Genomic DNA, 19,943 nt, shown 5'->3' on the forward strand with positions numbered 1-19,943 from the left:
TTGGTCACCTGATGTAAAGAACTGACTCGTTGGAAAAGACCCTGATGCTGGGAAAGACTTAAGGCAGGAGAAGAAGGGGATGACAGAGGATATGGTTGGATAGCATCATTGACTTGATGGACATGAGTTTGTGCAAGTTCTGGGAGTTGGTGATGGACAGGGAAGCCTGGTGTGCTACAGTCCGTGGGGTCACAAATAGTCGGACAATACTGAGCAACTGAACTGGCTGACTGATGGGGAGGGGTGGTGTGTGCTATTTGTTTTATTGAACATTGGCAAATTGGTCTCCAGAACAGAGGTACCAATTTATATTCCTATAGACATTAAATGTATCATTTTTTTTAACTTGGCAAACTAATAGCTGTTAAATTGTGTCTTACTATGTGATTTTAATATTTTTTTCCTGATGACTAGCAAAGTTGGAAATAATTTTATATTTATTGGACATTTGAGTTTTCTTCTGTGAATTACCTATTAATATTCTTGTTCACTCTATATTGGGATATTTAACTTTCCCTTGTTTACTTATAGGAATCATTTTTGTATTCTGGATATTAATACTTGTTGACTGTATTACAATTATCCTCTACTTTGTGCTTTTAAAATATGATGTCTTTTGATTTATTTTAATTTTAATGTAGTCATATTTATCAATCTTTTCACTTGTGGTTTGTATTTTTTGTATTTTATTTTAGGAACTATTAAAAGTTCTTAAAATAGTTATTTTAAGAACTATTTCCTTATCATGAGGTCATAAAGTATTCTTATATATTTTCCTGAAAGTTTTTAAATTTTGTTTTTCATTTTCAGGCTTTTAATCTATCTAGAGTTTATTTTTCATTTGTTTTGAAGCATGGTTCTAATTTTATATCCGAATGGAAAATTCAGGTTAAGACTCTGCAACTCCAGTGCAGGTGGTCCAGATTCGACCCCTGGTCAGGGAACTAAGATCCCACCTGCCACATGGCAAGGCCAAAAATAAATTTTAAAAGAAAATTCAAACGAAGTATTTTGCCGGCACTTTTTAATCCCATTGTGTCTTTTCCCTCTCCTGTCTGTAGTGACAGTTCTGTCATGTATCAAGCTGCCTTTGTGTAGATCTATTTCTGGGCTCTCTAATCTATTCCATTTGTTTACCTGTATATCTCTAAGCTAATACAAACTTTTTTCAAAACTATAGCTTTACGTTATGGCTTGATAAGGTAATCACCCCCATCGTGTTCTTCAAATTTTTACTTTTCTTGGCCCTTTGCTCTTCCAAATGTTTAAATCAACTTATTAAATTTTATGCAAAAAGGCATGTTTGAATTTGTGTTGGAAAATGATGAAATTTGTCAGTTTATTCATGAAACACTGATCTCTCTGCTAAACTACGGCTTCCTTTCTATGCACACAGTGTGCCTCTTTACTTAGGTGGTTTTAGTACATTTTTAAAAAGATTTATGATCTTCCTCTACAGAATCTTGCCCATCTTTTGTTAACTTTTCTTTTTTGTTGTTGGTGTTATGAATGACATACATATTTAAGTCACACTTTTCTCATTGTTTCTTATGTATAGTATTGCAGTTGATTCTTTCATATTAATCTTTAATCCAGCAAACTTTAGCTCCAACAATTTGTCTATAAACTATTTTAAATTTTCTATGTTGTTTTTTCTTCCCTTATATATAATATAATAACATTTATGTTTTTTTATTTGTGTATTATCCTACCATGTTGTCTAAGACCTCCAATATAATGCAGAATAAAGCAGTGGCAGCAGGCATCTTTGTTTTATTTCTGATTTTAAAGACAATGCTTCTAAAATGTTACCACTACATTTAATAGTTGTGGCAGATCTGGTAGATACTCTAGTTTCGTGGTCTTTTTCCTCAAAGGAGAGGTGGTTTACATCTTACTTTTTTTCCATGGACATGTAAGGATGGTGAGGTGCCAGTAAGTTGAAGCCTGCTGGCCACACTAAAAGACTGACTAGAGCATCAGTTAATTACTTTATAATAAGAAGAATAAATACCAGGTAGACCAGATACTGGTGCATAGATATTCTGTCTGGGGCCAAACCTTTCTGAGAAACCAAATTATCTTCAGAAGGTCATTAAGTGTGTGGGAAAAGTTTGTAGAAGTGTTATCAAACTGTGACACTTCACTGCCGTATGCTCTACTACAGGATAAACCCAGGTGAATCAGCACATGGTCAAAAGTCAAGGCTTCTCTGTCCTGGACAAAGTAATGCTGCATTTGTTTCTCCTCTACTTCCCATGTGTCTATTGTTGGCCAACCTGTTTCTGAATGACATCCTGTAGTATGCTTGTGCCTTCAATCATATTAATACATATAATGACAATTTAAGAAGAACTTCTTGTATTCCTACTGACATCCAGAGTGTGTTTGACACTCTACAGCAACTGAATTTATAGTTTTGACCCTCATACAGCAACTATGTGATAGTGTGACACTCAGAGTTTGATACTCATATAACTATATTTCACCTAATCTTAAGAATGTAGATCATCCCAAAATGTGTCCACCCTCTGATCTTACAGTTCCAATTCTGAGAAATGGTAGGATAAGTCTTCAAATGTGCATAGGTAGAAATGGTTCAGTGCTATTTTAATATTTTAAAAATTGAAACATAAATATACTTCAACAGGGGACTGGTTAAATTAATTGAGTATATCGACTCAATGAAATATACCACAGCTGCTAAAGAGGCTAGGATAGGTTTTTATATACTTGCATGGAAACAGGGAGGCTTCCCTAATTGCTCAGTGGGTAAAGAATCCGCCTGCAATACAGGAGATGTGGGTTCGATCCCTGGGTAGGGAAGATCCCCTGGAGGAGGAAATGGCAACCCACTCCAGTATTTTTGCCCCAAAATCACATGGACAGAGGAACCTGAGGGGATATAGGGTTCCTATAGGGATAAAGGGTTGCAAAGAATTGGACACACTGAGCGAATACCACAATGATAATGGAAATAGGTACCTAACATGATTCTATAGAGAAAAAAAAAGATCATAAAATAAGTATTTATAATATCTTCAGTTCAGTTCAGTTGCTCGGTCGTGTCTGACTCTGTGACCCCATGGACCGCAGCATGCCAGGCCTCCCTGTCCATCACCACTGAGTCAGTGATGCCATCCAGTCATCTCATCCTCTGTCGTCCTCTTCTCCTCCTGCCTTCAATCTTTCCCAGCATCAGGGTCTTTTCAAATGAGTCAGTTTGTAACATCAGGGGGTCAAGGTATTGGAGTTTTAGCTTCAGTATCAGTCCTTCCAATGAATATTCAGGACTGATTTCCTTTAAGATTTACTGATTGGATCTCCTTGCAGTCCAAGGGACTCTCAAGAGTCTTCTCCAACGCCACACTTCAAAAGCATCAATTCTTCAGCACTCAGCTTTCTTTATAGTCCAACTCTCACATCCGTACATGACTACTGGAAAAACCATAGCTTTGACTAGACGGACCTTTATTGGCAAAGTAATATCTCTGCTTTTTAACATGCTGTCTAGGTTGGTCATAACTTTCCTTCCAAAGAGCAGGCATCTTTTAATTTCATGGCTGCAGTCACCATCTGCAGCGATTTTGGAGCCCCCCAAAATAAAGCCTCTCACTGTTTCCATTGCTTCCCCATCTATTTGCCGTGAAATGATGGGACCAGCTGCCATGATCTTAGTTTTCTGAATGTTGAGTTTTAAGCCAACTTTTTCACTCTCCTCCTTCACCTTCATCAAGAGGGGCTCTTTAGTTCTTTGCTTTCTGCTATAAGGATGGTTTCATCTGCATATCTGAGGTTTTCTGATATTTCTCCCAGCAATCTTGATTCCAGCTTGTGCTTCTTCCAGCCCAGCATTTCTCATGATGTACTTACTCTGCATATAAGTTAAATAAGCAGGGTGACAATATACAGCCTTGACGTACTCCTTTTCCTATTTGGAACCAGTCTGTTGTTCCATGTCCAGTTCTAACTGTTGCTTCCTGACCTGTATACAGACTTCTCAGGAGGCAGGTCAGGTGGTCTGATATTCCCATCTCTTGAAGAATTTTCCACAGTTTCTTGTGATCCACACAGTCAAAGGTTTTGGAATAGTCAATAAAGCAGAAGTAGATGTTTTTCTGGAACTCTCTTGCTTTTTTGACAATCCAATGGATGTTGGCAATTTGATTTCTGGTTCCTCTGCCTTTTCTAAAACCAGCTTGAACATCTAGAATTTCACGGTTCACATATTGCTGAAGCCTGGCTTGGAGAATTTTGAGCATTACTTTGCTAGCATGTGAGATGAGTGCAATTGTGCGGTAGTTTGAGCATTCTTTGGCATTGCCTTTCTTTGGGATTGGAATGAAAACTGACCTTTTCCAGTCCTGTGGCCACTGCTGAGTTTTTCATATTTGCTGGCATATTGAGTGCAGCACTTTCACAGCATCATCTTTTAGGATTTGAAATAGCTCATCTGGAATTCTATCACCTCCACTAGCTTTGTTCATAGTGATGCTTTCTAAGGCCCCCTTGACTTTATACTCCAGGATGTCTGGCTGTAGGTGAGTGATCACACCATTGTGATTATCTGGGTCATGAAGCTCTTTTTTGTATAGTTTTTCTGTGTATTCTTGCCACCTCTTCTTAATATTCTCTTGTTCTGTTAGGTCCACTCCATATCTGTCCTTTACTGAGCCCATCTTTGCATGAAATGTTCCCATGGTATCTCTAATTTTCTTGAAGAGATCTCTAGTCTTTCCCATTCTATTGTTTTCCTCTATTTTTTGCATTGACTGCTGAGGAAGGCTTTCTTATCTCTTCTTGCTGTTCTTTGGAACTCTGCATTCAAATGGGCATATCTTTCCTTTTCTCCTTTGCCTTTTGCTTCTCTTCTTTTCACAGCTATTTGTAAGGCCTCCCCAGACAACCATTTTGCCTTTTTGCATTTCTTTTTCTTGGGGATGGTCTTGATCACTGCCTCCTGTACAACGTCACAAACCTCCATCCATAGTTCTTCAGGCACTCTGTCTATCAGATCTAATCCCTTGAATGTATTTGTCACTTCCACTGTATAATCATAAGAGATTTGATTTAAGTCATACCTGAATGGTCTAGTAGTTTCTTCAATTTAAGTCTGAATTTGGCAATAAGGAGTTCATGATCTGAGCCACAGTCAGCTCCTGGTCTTGTTTTTCCTGACTGTATAGAGCTTCTCCATCTTTGGCTGCAAAGAATATAATCAATCTGATTTTGGTGTTGACCATCTGGTGATGTCCGTGTTAGAGTCTTCTCTTGTGTTGTTGGAAGAGGGTGTTTGCTATGACCAGTGTGTTCTCTTGGAAAAACTCAGTTAGCCTTTGCCCTGCTTCACTCTGTACTCCAAGGCCAAATTTTCCTGTTATTCCACGTGTTTCTTGACTTCCTACTTTTGTATTCCAGTCCCCCTATAATGAAAAGGACATCTTTTGGAGTGTTAGTTGTAGATGGTGTTGTAGGTCTTCATGGAACCATTCAACTTCAGCTTCTTCAGCATTACTGGTCGGGGGATAGACTTGAATTACTGTGATATTGAATGGTTTGCCTTGGAAATGAACAGAGATCATTCTGTCATTTTTGAGATTGCATCCAAGTACTGCATTTCGGACTCTTTTGTTGACTATGATGGCTACTCCATTTCTTCTAAGGGATTCTTGCCCACAGTAGTAGAAATAATGGCCATCTGAATTAAATTCACCCACTCCAGTCCATTTTAGTTCGCTGATTTCTAAAATGTTGATGTTCACTCTTGCCATCTCCTGTTTGACCATTTCCAATTTGCCTTGATTCATGGACCTAACATTCCAGGTTCCTATGGAATATTGCTCTTTACAGAATTGGACTTTACTTCCATCACCACTTTACTTCACATCCACAACTGGGTGTTTTTGTTGCTTTTGTTCCGTCTCTTCACTCATTCATATTATCTTACCTTTATCTTTTTAATGTTTATGTGTGTTTATATAGGTCAAAAAACCTATAACTACATATCCCCCACACACAGAGATATGTATATATTAGCAAGCTGCTAACATCAGCTATCACTAAGGAGAGGAAACTGTGGAGTTACAATAGCAGACATTTCCCCCTTTTCTGTATTTCCATTATACTGTATTATCTGACAAAAAATATTTCTGGATTTTTTTTGCATTTTTATAATTTTTAAAATTATGCAACATAAAGGTACAAAAATTATAAATATATTGCAGGGTTAAAAAAATTGACAAACCCAATTTTTTTAAAGATTACTTGGATAGAGAAGCAAGGAGAGGAAATTTGTCAGCAATAAGAAAGCAGAAGACACAAAAAGATTTTTGATGTATTGAGATACTATTTTGTTTTTTCAATCATGCTGTACAGCATGTGGGATCTTAGTTTCCTGTCAGGGATTGAACCCAGGCCGCCTGCATTGGAAACAGAAAGTCTTAACCACTGGACCACCAGGGAAGTCCTAACAGACCTGTTTTCAAAAAAGAAAAAGCCTTTGCAGGACTTCCCTGGTGGTCCAGTGGTTAAGACTTTGTGCTTCCAATGCAGGAGACAAGAGTTCCATCCTTAGTTGGGGAACTAAGATCCCGCATGGCACTTGATATGGTCAAAAAGTAAAAATTAAACAATCAAAAAAACCCCACCACCTTTGCTATTTATAAGAACTGCATTGCCAAAAGGAAGAAGGAGAGGACTCCTAGCGAGGGGCTGGGAACCACCAATCCCAGTTCCTTAGTTCCCCAGTTTCTTGATTTTGTAGGGTTTCTTTTACACCCAAGTACAACCTGGAATTCAGTGTGTCCCCATGCTACTCTAGGAACCGCTCTGTGAACCACAAGAGAGAAAAGGCCTTGTGACACATGGAATATGGGTCCAAAGCACCTGCTGGGAAAATGCAGGCTCTCCATCTCTAGCAAATGCCCAACCTGAAGGATCGAAGTAGGATGCCAGATACTCCTCCACCTAAAGCTCTGCTCCGCATTGGTGGACAGCCTGTCATCCATGACTTTCCTCTTAACAAGCTTCAAACATTTATTTGAAAGGAAAAACTGAAAACATACATTTGAAAATGAAAGGAGTTCCAGCATTTGTTTGAAGAATAAGAATCAGTAGCACATTAAGGAACTCAATTTTAACTTTTAGAAGTGTGACATGAAGGTCTTTGATTATGGAAGGACTGATTCCTCGCAGGCTCCTACCCATTTTGAGATTATGCAGATGTTAATATTTTGCCTTAGTTGCCACTGACATTTCTCTTTTTTAACAATAAAATATGGCAAGAAAAATGAAGGCCTCCCTCCCAAACTTCCCCTCATTTTCCTTCCCAGAGATCAGCACAAACTCCCACCTCATATCTCCCTTTCCGACCTCTTTTTCCATTATCCTGCAGTTTGTATGTTGTATTTCCCATGCGTGTTTTAATATGGTAAAAGAGCATGCATACTATTCTATGTTTAAATATACACAGATAATTTCAAATTACACATGTCCTACTAGCTTTCTCTTCCAATCAACCTTGTTTTTGAAATTTATACACGTAGATCCAGTTCATTCCCATTAAGTGTGAATAACCACAGTTGGTTTACCATCCCCCTGCAGAAGGACAGATTGCTTCCCTATTCCACTGTTATAAACAGAGCTATAATGGGTGTTCTTATACTTACTCCTTGGACGCAGATGCTGGAATGCTTCATGGGAGTTACTGGCATACACATTTTCTGAATTCCTTCAGAATGAACTTTAAAGCATTTAAGTGAATATTTTGTTTATTAAAATAAAAATAAAATTATTATTCATAGAATATATCTATAATTCTATGAATATGTGCGGTCTCAAATGGTTCTGGATATATATGGTTTGAACCCTTAGGTCAGTGGTCCCCAACCTTTTTGGCACAAGACATCTGTTTTGTGGAAGTCAATTTTTCTGTGGACCAGGTTGGGGGTGGATAGTTTCAGGATGATCAAGTGCATTATGTTTATTGGGCACTTTATTTCTATTATTATTACATCAGCTCCACCTCAGACTTCCCTGGCAGCTCAGATGGTAAAGTGTCTGCCTAGAATGCGGAAGACACAGGTTCGGAAGACACAGTTTCGATCCCTGGGTCAGGAAGATGCCCTGGAGAAGGAAATGGCAACCCACTCCAGTACTGTTGCCTGGAAAATCCCGTGGACTGAGGAGCCTGGTAGGCTACAGTCTGTGGGGTCGCAAAGAGTTGAACAGGACTGAGCGACTTCACTCCCTCCGCCTCAAGATCATCAGGCACTAGGAGGTTGGGGACTTCTGCCTTGGGGCACGTTAACCTTCTAGTAAGATAAAAGTGACAGTAAAGTGAGTGATAACGACTCTTTGCACCTTAAAAGGAGAAATTGAATTTTATGGTATCTCACCCTTGTTAGTCTTTTTACGTATATATCCTATCTCTTCAACTAGTTCATGAACCACTTGTCAGGAGGTGCCTCAGAATTCCCAGCCATCAGGAGGGTGCCCTTTACATAGTATAACCCCCTTTCTACTCAAATATGTAACTCAAACTAGCACCATAGGCATCACCTGAGTACTTGTTAGAAATGCAGAATTACATGTCTCAAGCCAGACAAACTGAATCTGGTTCTGCAGGTTAGTAAGATTTCCCTCCCATTAAAGTCTGAGCAGCGCTGGTGTAAGTAGACAGAGTGTCCCCTGGGCCTTCCCAGCAGATGTGGTTAATTTTGATTGTGTTAACCTCAATAACTCAGATTCCCTAATCCTATGTTTATTTGCTTTCAAGAACCTTAACTATTTCTGAGCCTATGATGCACCACCAGTGTGATATGGGGGTATTAGAAATAGGGAATTCTCAGATGAGTGGGTCAGAACACGGTCCCAAAGAAGTTGATGTCTGAGCAAATCTTAAAGGACTCTTGGTCAGTAACCAAGTAACCAAGAAAGGCAGAGGGAATCAAGTGAGAAGAGGTTTCAGAGCTGTTTCAACAAACTAAATTTCATACCATCAATTTTATATTATCTTTCAATTATTCACCGATCCAACAGATGTTAGATGAACCCTACAGTAGATGCTAGAGATACAGGGATGCAAGTACAGTCCATTCCTTTAAAGTTGTGCATTTAATGGAGTAGACAATTAAGGAAGTTGGAAATTACAATTGATATAAGAGCAATATTATAGATACACCAAAAAACACTGCAGGGGCTTAGAAGAGGGGCAAAATATTTAGATTGGCGGGGGGTGGGGGGGTGGAGGGGAGGGAAGTACAGAGAAGATATCAGTGAAATTTTCCAGAAGAAGTAATTCTTGAGCTCTGAATTTTGTCTTAAGGAAAAAAAGAGAAGCCAACTGGTTTAAACGAGTATTGTTTAGAGATCTTAGTCACAAGCAACAGAATTTGAGATTGTCTGATTAAGAAGGAAAGAAATTTATTTAAATGATAGCAGATAGCTCATAGAATTTCATGAATGACCCAACAACTATGCTCAGAGTCCATGCAGGCAGAAACATTTCCCCAAATTATGCCAGAGATCTAGACCAGTAAGGATGCAGCTGAATTTGGTCTTGCTGATGCTAGTGGCCCTGGACACTCAACAGCAACTAGCCCCTGCTGCCTTAAAGTTCAATCTTGCTGCAGCTGCTACCATCACCATCAGCAAAAATTCTCTGAACTCCTGCTTCTGTGTATCATTAGCTCCTAACTGAAAGTCTGGTCAGCAAAGCCTAGGTCACATGCTATCTCTAGCTGCAAAGAAAGCAAGGAAAGCCAGCACTTGCCTGTTTTCTTACCCACTGCTGCATAACACTGGAGAAGGAAATGGTAACCCACTCCAGTATTCTTGCCTGGAGAATCCATGGACAGAAGAGCCTGGAGGGCTATAGTCCATGGGGTTGCAAAGAGTCAGACACTACTGAAACAACTTAGCATGCATAACAAACTGCCCCCAAACTCAATGGCTTCAAACATCAACAACCATTATTATATCTCAAGATTTTGTAGGTTGACTGAGCTCAGCTGGACAGCTGTGCTCCAAGTGGTGTCTTCTGGGTCTAAAGTCATCTGAAAGCTCATCCAAGATGGCTCACATGGCTGGCTGTTGGCTGGGAATTCAGCCAGTCACCTAATATTATTTTAATAAAGTTATTTTCTACTTAATCAGCCAATTTGATTGGTTGAACATTACTTAATTGAGGAAAAAACAAGACTGAGGAAGAGGTAGAACTGTAGCAGGTCAAATTCTCCTCAATGGGTCTCTTCACGTAGACTGGGCTTCCCCACAGCTTGGTGCTCTTGGAAAAATTGTATGTTTCACGTGATATCTTTCTTCCAAGTGGGGACATTCCAAGCAGCAAAGTCAGAAGCTTCAAATCTCCTAATGCTCGGCCTGAAAAGTTACACAGCACCGCCTCCACCAATTCTGTTAGTCAAATAAGCCTCAGATTAGCACACACTCAAGTAGTAGATCTCAAAATACAAAGAGGGGCAAAACCCCTGCAGCTGTCTTAAAGTCCCCACACTGGCACTTTCAGCTCTTATGTTAATACTTGGAGGAAGGCTTTGCCTTCCACCTAGTCTAACTTAGAGATTTTCTCAAAGGTATAAAAAAGGGTTCAGATGCTGAACTCTCAAAAAAAAAAAAAAAAAAAGACTATTGTCCACTGTAAGAAGCAGGAAGAAGGGTATTCCATGCAGAGTGAACAGTATTGGAAAGTCAGACAGGGCTTCGGTTGATCCTGCCACTTAAACAGTGTACTACTCATGATAGCTTTATTCTTGCTAACACTGCATTAGAACTGCTCTTTGTTGAACAGAGTTGTACTTCTACTGCATTTGTGCGTATTAGACAGTTTAACCTAATTACAATTGATTTGGGAGTTGCAGTCCTTGCTTGTTTTCTCCTTTCTACATCGTTAAAACACTTTACAAGATCACTGTTTACAAGATCTGCTCCTGAATCAGAAATGTGTGTTTGACAATGATTGCCTAAGGTGTGCAGTAATTTGGAAATAAATGTAAGGAAAATCCAAACCTCATTACATGCTCAGGTATTTTTAATAGTCTTTTATTTTAATTATGAAAATATTCAAAAAGGAAAAAATAGAAAGAAAAGTACAATTAACACCAAGATATCCACCGTCTTGATTCAATTCACTAACTGCTAGCATTCTGCCATATTTTCTTTATCTCTATGCACAGTTTTTTTTTTCTGAGCCATTTTAAAATAAGTTACATATAACATGATATTTTAGTCACCTCCAAAAAGTAAGGACATTCTCCTACATGTCCATAATTTTATTATATCTAAAAAAGTTAATAGTAATTCCTCAAGGCAATTTCATATCAGCACACATTCAGATTTCCTCAGTTATCCCCAAAACGTCTTCTATAACTGATTTTTTCAAATAAAGATCCTATTAAGAACACCGCTCTACATTTGGTTGTTATTTCCCTTAAGTCTCTTTTAATCTAGAATTTCCCTTTTGAAGAGACCAAGTTATTTGTTTTGTCCAGTAATCCAGGTACTGGACTGGTATGACTGTTTCTTTGTAGCCCTGTTCAACTGGTTCTTCCAGTATTTCCTGTAAAACGAAATGTATATTTACAGGCTTATTTAGATTCAAGTTAAATATATTTGGCAAGAATACCCTGTACTTCTGTGATCTGTATATTTCATCTGTGATGAGAATATACAATTGGATGAATTGTATACATTGAATACAATTCAATACATTGAATACAATGAAATATACACTGAATCATATCAGGAGGCTCACGGTGGTCAGTTGTCTTTGTCTTTTAGTTTGGGGAGGAGACAGAAAAAATAATGTGCATCAGGTTTATGAGGCAAAACAGTCTAAGCCAGGGTCATAGCTGGACTAAAGGTGTGGAGAGAAGTGGCAACCAGCCCATGACCTGGGTGTTGTCGGCTTCTAAGCACTAAGCTCCAGGCTGACTTGCTCACCTAGACGAGAGACACTCATCTTTTTTTTTTTTTAAGTCTTTATTGAATTTGTAACAATATTGCTTCTGTTTTATGTTTTGGTTTTTTGGCCAAGAGGTATAGGGATCTTAGCTCCCCAATCAGAGATCAAACCCACACCCCCTGCATTGGAAGGCAAAATCTTAACCACTGGCCCACCAGGAAAGTTTCAAGAGACACTCATCTTGACAGTATTAATGAAGGAGGGCAAAGATGCTGGCTGGAATCTGAAGATAGGTCCTCTCTAGCTCAGAGGAGAGAAAGATCTCAGCATAGCCCCTGAATAAGTCTTTCTTGCCCTGTCCTGGGAGAAGACTAGCCTGATTTTCTAACAAGGAAAGCAATACATCAACATTTACTTCTCGGGAGCTACGGAGCTGTGAGAATTTAGGGGCTGGTGTACTTACATGAGACAGAAGGCAATGGCACCCCACTCCAGTACCCTTGCCTGGAAAATCCCATGGACAGAGGAGCCTGGTAGGCTGCAGTCCATGGGGTCACTGAGTCAGACATGACTGAGCGACTTCACTTTCACTTTTCACTTTCATGCATTGGAGAAGGAAATGGCAACCCACTGCAGTGTTCTTGCCTGGAGAATCCCAGGGACGGGGGAGCCTGGTGGGCTGCTGTCTATGGGGTCGTACAGAGTCGGACACGACTGAAGTGACTTAGCAGCAGTAGTAGCAGCAGTACTTACATGGGCCCAGAGGCCAAACACCGGAATTATTGTCACTATCAGCTCTAACACACCAGTAGAAGCCCAAAAATGGTATTAAGAAATCCTCTGGAAAGCTGGTGAAGAAGTGTGGCTCCTGGAGTGCTTTCAAGTTTGTAGGTGCAGTAACAGACACTTAAGGACCCAGGATTAGCAGCCCTAGTGGACAGAATTAGCCAAGGCAATACAGTAACAACTGGCACCCTCAGGGTGGTCTAGAGCAGGATTTCTCAACCTAGCCACTACTGACAGTTGGGGCTGAATAATTCTTTATTGTGGAGGCCATCCTCTGCGTGGCAGGATGTTTCATGACATCCTAGCCTCTACCCACTAGATGCCAGCTGCACCCCAACCCTAGCTGTGACAGTGAAAAGTTTCTCTAGACATTGCTAAACGGCCTAGGCAAGGGCAGAGAGGTAAAATTGCCCCTGGTTTTGAATCACTGGTGCAAAGGAAGGGTCAGTTAGGGAGCCGTAGGGTTTTCCACTGAAGGACCAGCACCAGGCTCTCTATTGAAACCTCTTACATACATGGAAAGTGAAAATGCAGTCACTCAGTCGTGTCCGACTCTTTGCGACCCTGTGGACTGCAATGTAGGCCCACCAGGCTCCTCCGTCCATGGGATTCTCCAGGCGAGAGTACTGGAGTGGGGTGCCATTGCCTTCTCCAGGGGATCTTCCCAACCCAGGGACTGAACCCAGGTCTTACATACATTAGTGCATCTCAATTAGCAGCAGCTCTGTGAGGCAGGGTTACTGTCTCGAATTTTACAGCTGAGAAAAGTTCTCAGCAAGGTTCTATGATGTGGCTACGGTTCTGTCCAGGGTCTATCCCACTTTAAATCTAATTATTGGTCTTCCCTGGTGGTTCAGTGGTAAAGAATCCACCTGCCATTGCAGGAGACACAGGTTCTATCCCTGATCCAGGAGGATCCCACAGGCCGTGAGGAAACTCAGCCTGTGAGCCACAGCTACTGAGGCCCAACTGCCCTAGAGCCCGTACTCCACATCGGGAGAGGCCACTGCAGAGAAAAGCTCAAGCACCAAAACTGGGAAGTAGTCCCCGCTCACCACAACTAGAGCAAAGCCCTCACAGCAGTGAAGACCCAGCAGAGCCAAAAATAAGTAAATAAATAAATGAAATTATAAATCTAATCGTCTGTCCATATGCCCAGCTGCCTCTTTCTCTGGCAGCAGGGCGCTGCTGCCAGGACACCAGCATCTAGCCCGGTTGCTGGCACTGAACTTCAAAGCAGGTGAGGAGTATGAGGGACAGTCTCGAAGGAGCTTTTTTAGCTCAGGGCAGGGAGTAGCTTCCAGCTCAGCGTCAGTAATTTGGTTGTTCAAGGGCACAGGCAAGTTCCCATTGGTGGCCTTCATGGGGCTGCTGCTACTTGGCCTGACCAAAGACACGAGGAAGGGACAGCCAAGGGGGTCACAGAGACCTGGCTTGAGGGTTGGGAGAACATGGAACATGTTAAAAACATGGAAGGGAAATGTGGTGGGGCCCTGAGAAATAATGAGAAGATTATCCTTAAGTTCTTTAAGTAATGTATAAGATCTTGGCTCCAAAGAAGCCTGAGATAATCCAGGAGTTGCAGCATGAGAACAGTACCTGGACAGACTGCACCCCCAAGGGAAACAGTGGAGTTGAAAGCAATTCAGCAGATACTCTAGTAAAGAAGGCGGGGCAGGGCTTGATGCAGAGTCCAAAGGAGTCTGGAGAAGTACCCAGCCCCCAGTAGAACCTATGGGATACACTGAGGCAAGTACATACCTGAAATGAAGCATTTTCCAACTACTCTAGCAGATCTTTCTCTTCTCTAAATTCCAGTTACTTTCGTCAGTCCTTTGCAGTCCTCAGAGTTTTATTGTTCTCCGTTTTAGAGAGTCAGTTTTCAGGTGGCACTTGTTTCGAGTGTATTGGTTTTGTCTTCCTAACTGGACTGTAAATTCTTTTGCTTATGGTCAAGAACCAAGGTCTGTTTCTTGATAGTCCCTCCGCCGATGCTGAGTGCATAAAGGTGTTCAGTAATTTGTTAATTGACTTTGAAAGACAAATTACAAAAATAATCAAGGATAGGGTAACTATAAAATCACTGAAGAATGTGGTAAACAGCAAAGGTTCAAAAAAGAAAGCTAGTAACAAGTATTTTTCAATTTTTTTTTTTCTGGAAACATTCCACTGATTCAAGAGAATGTCATTTGTTCAACAAGTATATATTGTCATCGATGTTCTTGAAGTTGGAAACATAGAAGTGAATAAAACAGAAATCTCTGCCCTTGTGCAAGTATAAGCCACATGAAATTATCTCTGTCATATTTCCCTGGATCCTACTACCACACAAAGTTAAAGACACACATGTGCTTTTCACAAAGGTAATACTTTAGTTCAGCATTATCTAATGGAAATATAATTTGAACTATATATGTAATGTAAAAAATTCCAGTAGCTACACTTTTTAAAAAGTAAAAAGAAATAGGTGAAATTAATTTCAAAATATTTTGTTTAATCAAAGGTATCTAACATATTAATATCTTCACTGATGAGATCATTTACATTATTTTTTGTACTAGGTCTTCAAAATCCTGTGTGTATATCATATAACAGCACATCTCAATACAGAATACACACATGTGGCTAGTGGCTACCATATTGGATAATGTGGATCTAGTCATTTTTAAGTAGCTTATTTGATTAGCCTATCTCTTCTATGATGGTTATGTGTGTGTGTTTGCTAAGTCACTTCAGTTGTGTCTGACTCTGTGAGACCCCATGGACCGTAGCCCACCAGGCTCCTCTGTCCATGGGATTCTCCAGGCAAGAATACTGAAGTGGCTTGTCATTCTCTTTTCCAGGAGATCTTCCCAATCTAGGGATCAAACCTGCATCTCCTGTGTCTCCTGCATGGGCAGGAGGGTTCTTTACCACTAGCGCCTCCTTGGAAGCCCCTTATTATGGTTATATCAATATGTTAATAAAGTCAACTAAACAAGAGTTGTTTAAATATTATCCCCTACACCCTGGAAATGTCTTTGGAGCCCTTAATTTAAATGTGATATATTAATGTGAATTCCTACTCCCAGTAGCCTATCTTTCAAAACTTTATCCTTGGAAAGGTCTATATTGCCCAGACATAGTGAATATTTTTCCAGAATGGTCTAGTTATCCAGTAGTCCAGAAAGTACCACAGCATTAAATTATAATTCTCATTATTTTTGCAATAAACTTGATAAGCAAGTTCAAGAAGGACCAATGGGAATACAAAACAATATCTCTGATGCTCATCACATTTTTACAAAGTATAAAATGGTAAAATCCTCATCAAACCAGCAACAAAAAAATTTAGTTGTATTCCCACTATGAAACAAGTTTCTTTTTATGCTTTTGTTCCACATGATTAATGCAATTTATATCTAACATGAATATTTGTCTTCAGTGCATATTATGACCACAGCCAGCTAAGCATATAGAAAACAAGTTCATGAGGGTCCCAAATACTTTTGGTTTCTCATGTATTTTGATAAAAGAGAAGATAATAACAAACAAGAAATAATGTGGAGAATAAATGGAGGTTACTGGATTAGGAATCTGGCTTTCAGTTTCTAATACCTAGTTCTCTACAAATCAGTGGGATGACTGAGGACATTGCTCTCATTTAATCTCTTAGGACATTATTGATCTAACCTATAAAACTGGAAGGGTAGGTGGGAATGAGACTACTTTTGGACTAGATGATCTCTCAAATTCCTGAAACTTTTTCAGAAAAGTTTTCAATGGCCCAAATTCTATAAACACAGTATTTTAGATTATAATGAAGTCATGTTCCGTTTACTAACCAACACTTTTTGTGAGAAGAAAAACTCCATTTGAAAGCAATTCAAACATGAGGAAAATGGGGACAAGGCTTCAAATGATGAAAATGTCTTTACTATGAGGAAACTGAGGAAGTAGTCTTCTATAAAGTGAAAAAGCCAGAGGGTTTGGGGGGCAAGAATTGTGAATCAGGAAATCACGATTCTAGTCCTAAATCCAGCCCTAACTTTTTTAATTTTGTAAAATCCTTAAATCTGTGATCACATGTTCTATAAAACGACATTAATTGGCTCTAAGGGTGTCTATGTGAGAGTCAGAAGAGCTAATATATTTAAAAGCACTTTGAAAAGTTGTACAAATTTAAGATATTAGCATTAGCATAGTACCTTAGGAACTATCTCTAGGATACTGTTCACAATTCATGGTTTTAAACTAACTGGTTCTAGAAGAGTTATTTTTAACCATAAGAAAAGGAATGCAGAATATGTCAGAGAATTATGTAACAAACACTCATGTAACCCCTTTAAATCTATATAATTTTTTGTAATTATATCTCAATAAAACAAAACAAAAATGTACATGGTTTTTCACATTTGCTTCAAATTTTTTTGATATAAAATTTTGAAATAACATATAAAATCCCCTTTAGTGCTTTCTGACCTGCTCTGTGTGAAAAAAGGGAAAGTGTTAGTCGCTCAGTTGTGTCTGACTCTTTGGGACCCCCATGGGCTGTAGCCCGCCAGGCTTCTCTGTCCGTGGGATTCTCCAGGCAAGAATACTGGAGTGAGTTGCCATTCCCTTCTCCAGGGGATCTTCCCGACCCAGGTATCAAAGCCGTGTCCCTGTATTACAGGCAGTTTCTTTACCATCTGAGCCATTCCATCCTAGCCCCTAATGAATGTTGTGTATATCATCCCAGTCCATATTTTTATACTTTATTATGAAAATGTATATTGGGTCATTTGTAGAGATGGAACTGGAGTCTGTCATACAAAGTCATAAAGAAAAGTAAAGTAAAAGTAAAAGTAAAGTAAGTCAGAAAGAGAAAAAAAATATTGTGTTATATAGTAACATATATATGTGAAATCCAGAAAAATGGTACACATGAGCCTATTTGTAGGGCAGAAATAGAGACACAGACGTAGAGAACGGATGTGTGGACACAGGGTAGGGAAGAGGGAGGTGGGACAAATTGGGATATTAGGATTGACAGCTACACATTACCTTGTGTAAAATAGCTAGCTAGCAAAAACCTGAGCTCTATAGCACAGGAAGTTTAGTTTTTATAGCACAGGGAAATTCACTTTGTTGTACAGAAGAAACTAACACAACACTGTAAACCAATTATGAATGCATGAGTAGTTGCTTTCATCATGACTGACACTGTGTAGCCTGGCTGGCTCCTCTGTCCATGGCATTCTCCAGGCAAGGATACTCGAAGGGGTTTCCATGCCTCCTTCAGGGACTCTTCCTAACCCAGGGATCGAACCAACGTCTCTTATATAAGTCTCCTGCATTGCAGCTGGATTCTTTACCACTAGTGCCACCTGGGAAGCCCGTAATGCAATTATATTCCAATTTAAAATATGTAAAGTAGAAAAACAGTACATCTGTAAATAATAAGGTATTGGTTTAAGTCATATATATTGTAAAATTCATATATTACTCAGTTTGAACTTCATTCACTTTTGTTTTCATAATCTAATCATACTCATAGTTCTAGTTTGGGTGCTGATAATAGTAATCCATTTATGAATATATCACAATTTATCTACTAAAAATATTTTTTAGACAGCATTCACTGGATTATAAAATAAAATCATAGGAACTGTTTAGGTGTGGAAAGGACCTTGGAGATCATCTTGTACAGGGTTTCTGAAGCTGAGTTCATAGAATCTCATCTATGAGTGAGATTTACAAGATCTAAGAAATTTTGAGCATTCGTGGAATGAGCTTTTTCTGCAGAAAGAACCAAACCTTTGACCATATTCTCAAAGGGATAAATGTGCTAAATAGCTATGTCTTAGTTATGTCCTAAGAGAGTTGAGAACATGTGGTCTAGTTCCATTCTCTTATTTGACATATAAGAAGACTGAGCTCCTGAGAGGTTAAGTAGTTCACACAAAATCAAAGTTACAATAGAGCCTGTTGGTAGACTCAGGTCTACCTATTGCTTTTGCAATACATCACATGGGTGGGGCTTTATGCTTGCTTGTTTCTTGATTTCTCACACAATATAATATGAGTTAAATTCCTTTCAACTGTTAGTCTACAAAGTAAAATTCAATCTTTTTCTCTTTTATTATTAATTATTATTCACTGCTGATGAGAAGGTAGTAAAATTCATATACTCCTGTATTACTGGTGGTGTTGTACATCAACAGTCTTTTGGTAAATAATATGAGATGATAAAGTGCCAATAAAACATTGAGCCTTTTGGCTTAATTGTTTTCATATCGAGAAAAAAAACTCCTAAAACTGGACAAAGCCACAAGCACAAGAGCAACACAGTATCATTTGTAATAGTGGAAAATATCCACAAACAGGATAATGGATAAGTCATGGTATGTCCACTCCATTGAATACTATGTAGGCAATTAAAATCAAAGTTTTATAAAATGTTAAGTAACAGGATGAAATACTTACAACATAATATTAAGTGAGAAAAGGGATACAAAATTGGTTTACATGATGATGACAATTTTGTAAAGAGCACAAGAAAAAAAATTAGAAGTAAGTACAACAAATGGTAACTAGTCATTCAATGTTTCTTGATGCAAAATCTTTAGTAATTATGGCCATAACTAAAAAAAAAAGTAAATAAAAACGATCACTGGATCCAAATGCAATGGGTTTTAATAATTCTTCCTCCTCCATTCATCTTAAAAATATTCAGAGCTATTTTCTTTTTGTAATACAATTTCATAAGCATTGGAATGCTGCCTCCAAAATTATGTGTAACATTACCAATTACAAGTTGGTTGATTGCTCTCAAGTCAGCTGGCCAAACACGGACTCAACAGCTCTACACAATGTTGGACACTGATTTCTCTGTTGTTGTCCTTAAGTGACTAGAACTGGCTTCTGCAGTTACCTCACAAAAATCATTCTGTAATATTTTATGTATGAAATTAGGAAGATTTTTCTGAAAGCAGAGTTTTCTTTTTAAAGTTTTGATGTTTAAATTTATTATTTCATTTTAAACATTGTCTTGATGATGGGTCTGGTTTTTGTCATATATTCTTCTTCTGCTATTTCTGTTTAGTTGAGCTATCAAATTGTAACAGCTATGAATATATCTAAAATCAATTCATTTCCAGTCTCTAAACACATACATGCAAACGTAGTTTTCTTTCCTTCCCAGTCAATAAACATTTATAGAGAAATACATATACATATACATATACATATACATATACATATACATATACATATA

Source organism: Oryx dammah, unplaced genomic scaffold (assembly GCF_014754425.2).
Source record: "Oryx dammah isolate SB20612 unplaced genomic scaffold, SCBI_Odam_1.1 HiC_scaffold_25, whole genome shotgun sequence".
NCBI lineage: Eukaryota > Metazoa > Chordata > Mammalia > Artiodactyla > Bovidae > Oryx > Oryx dammah.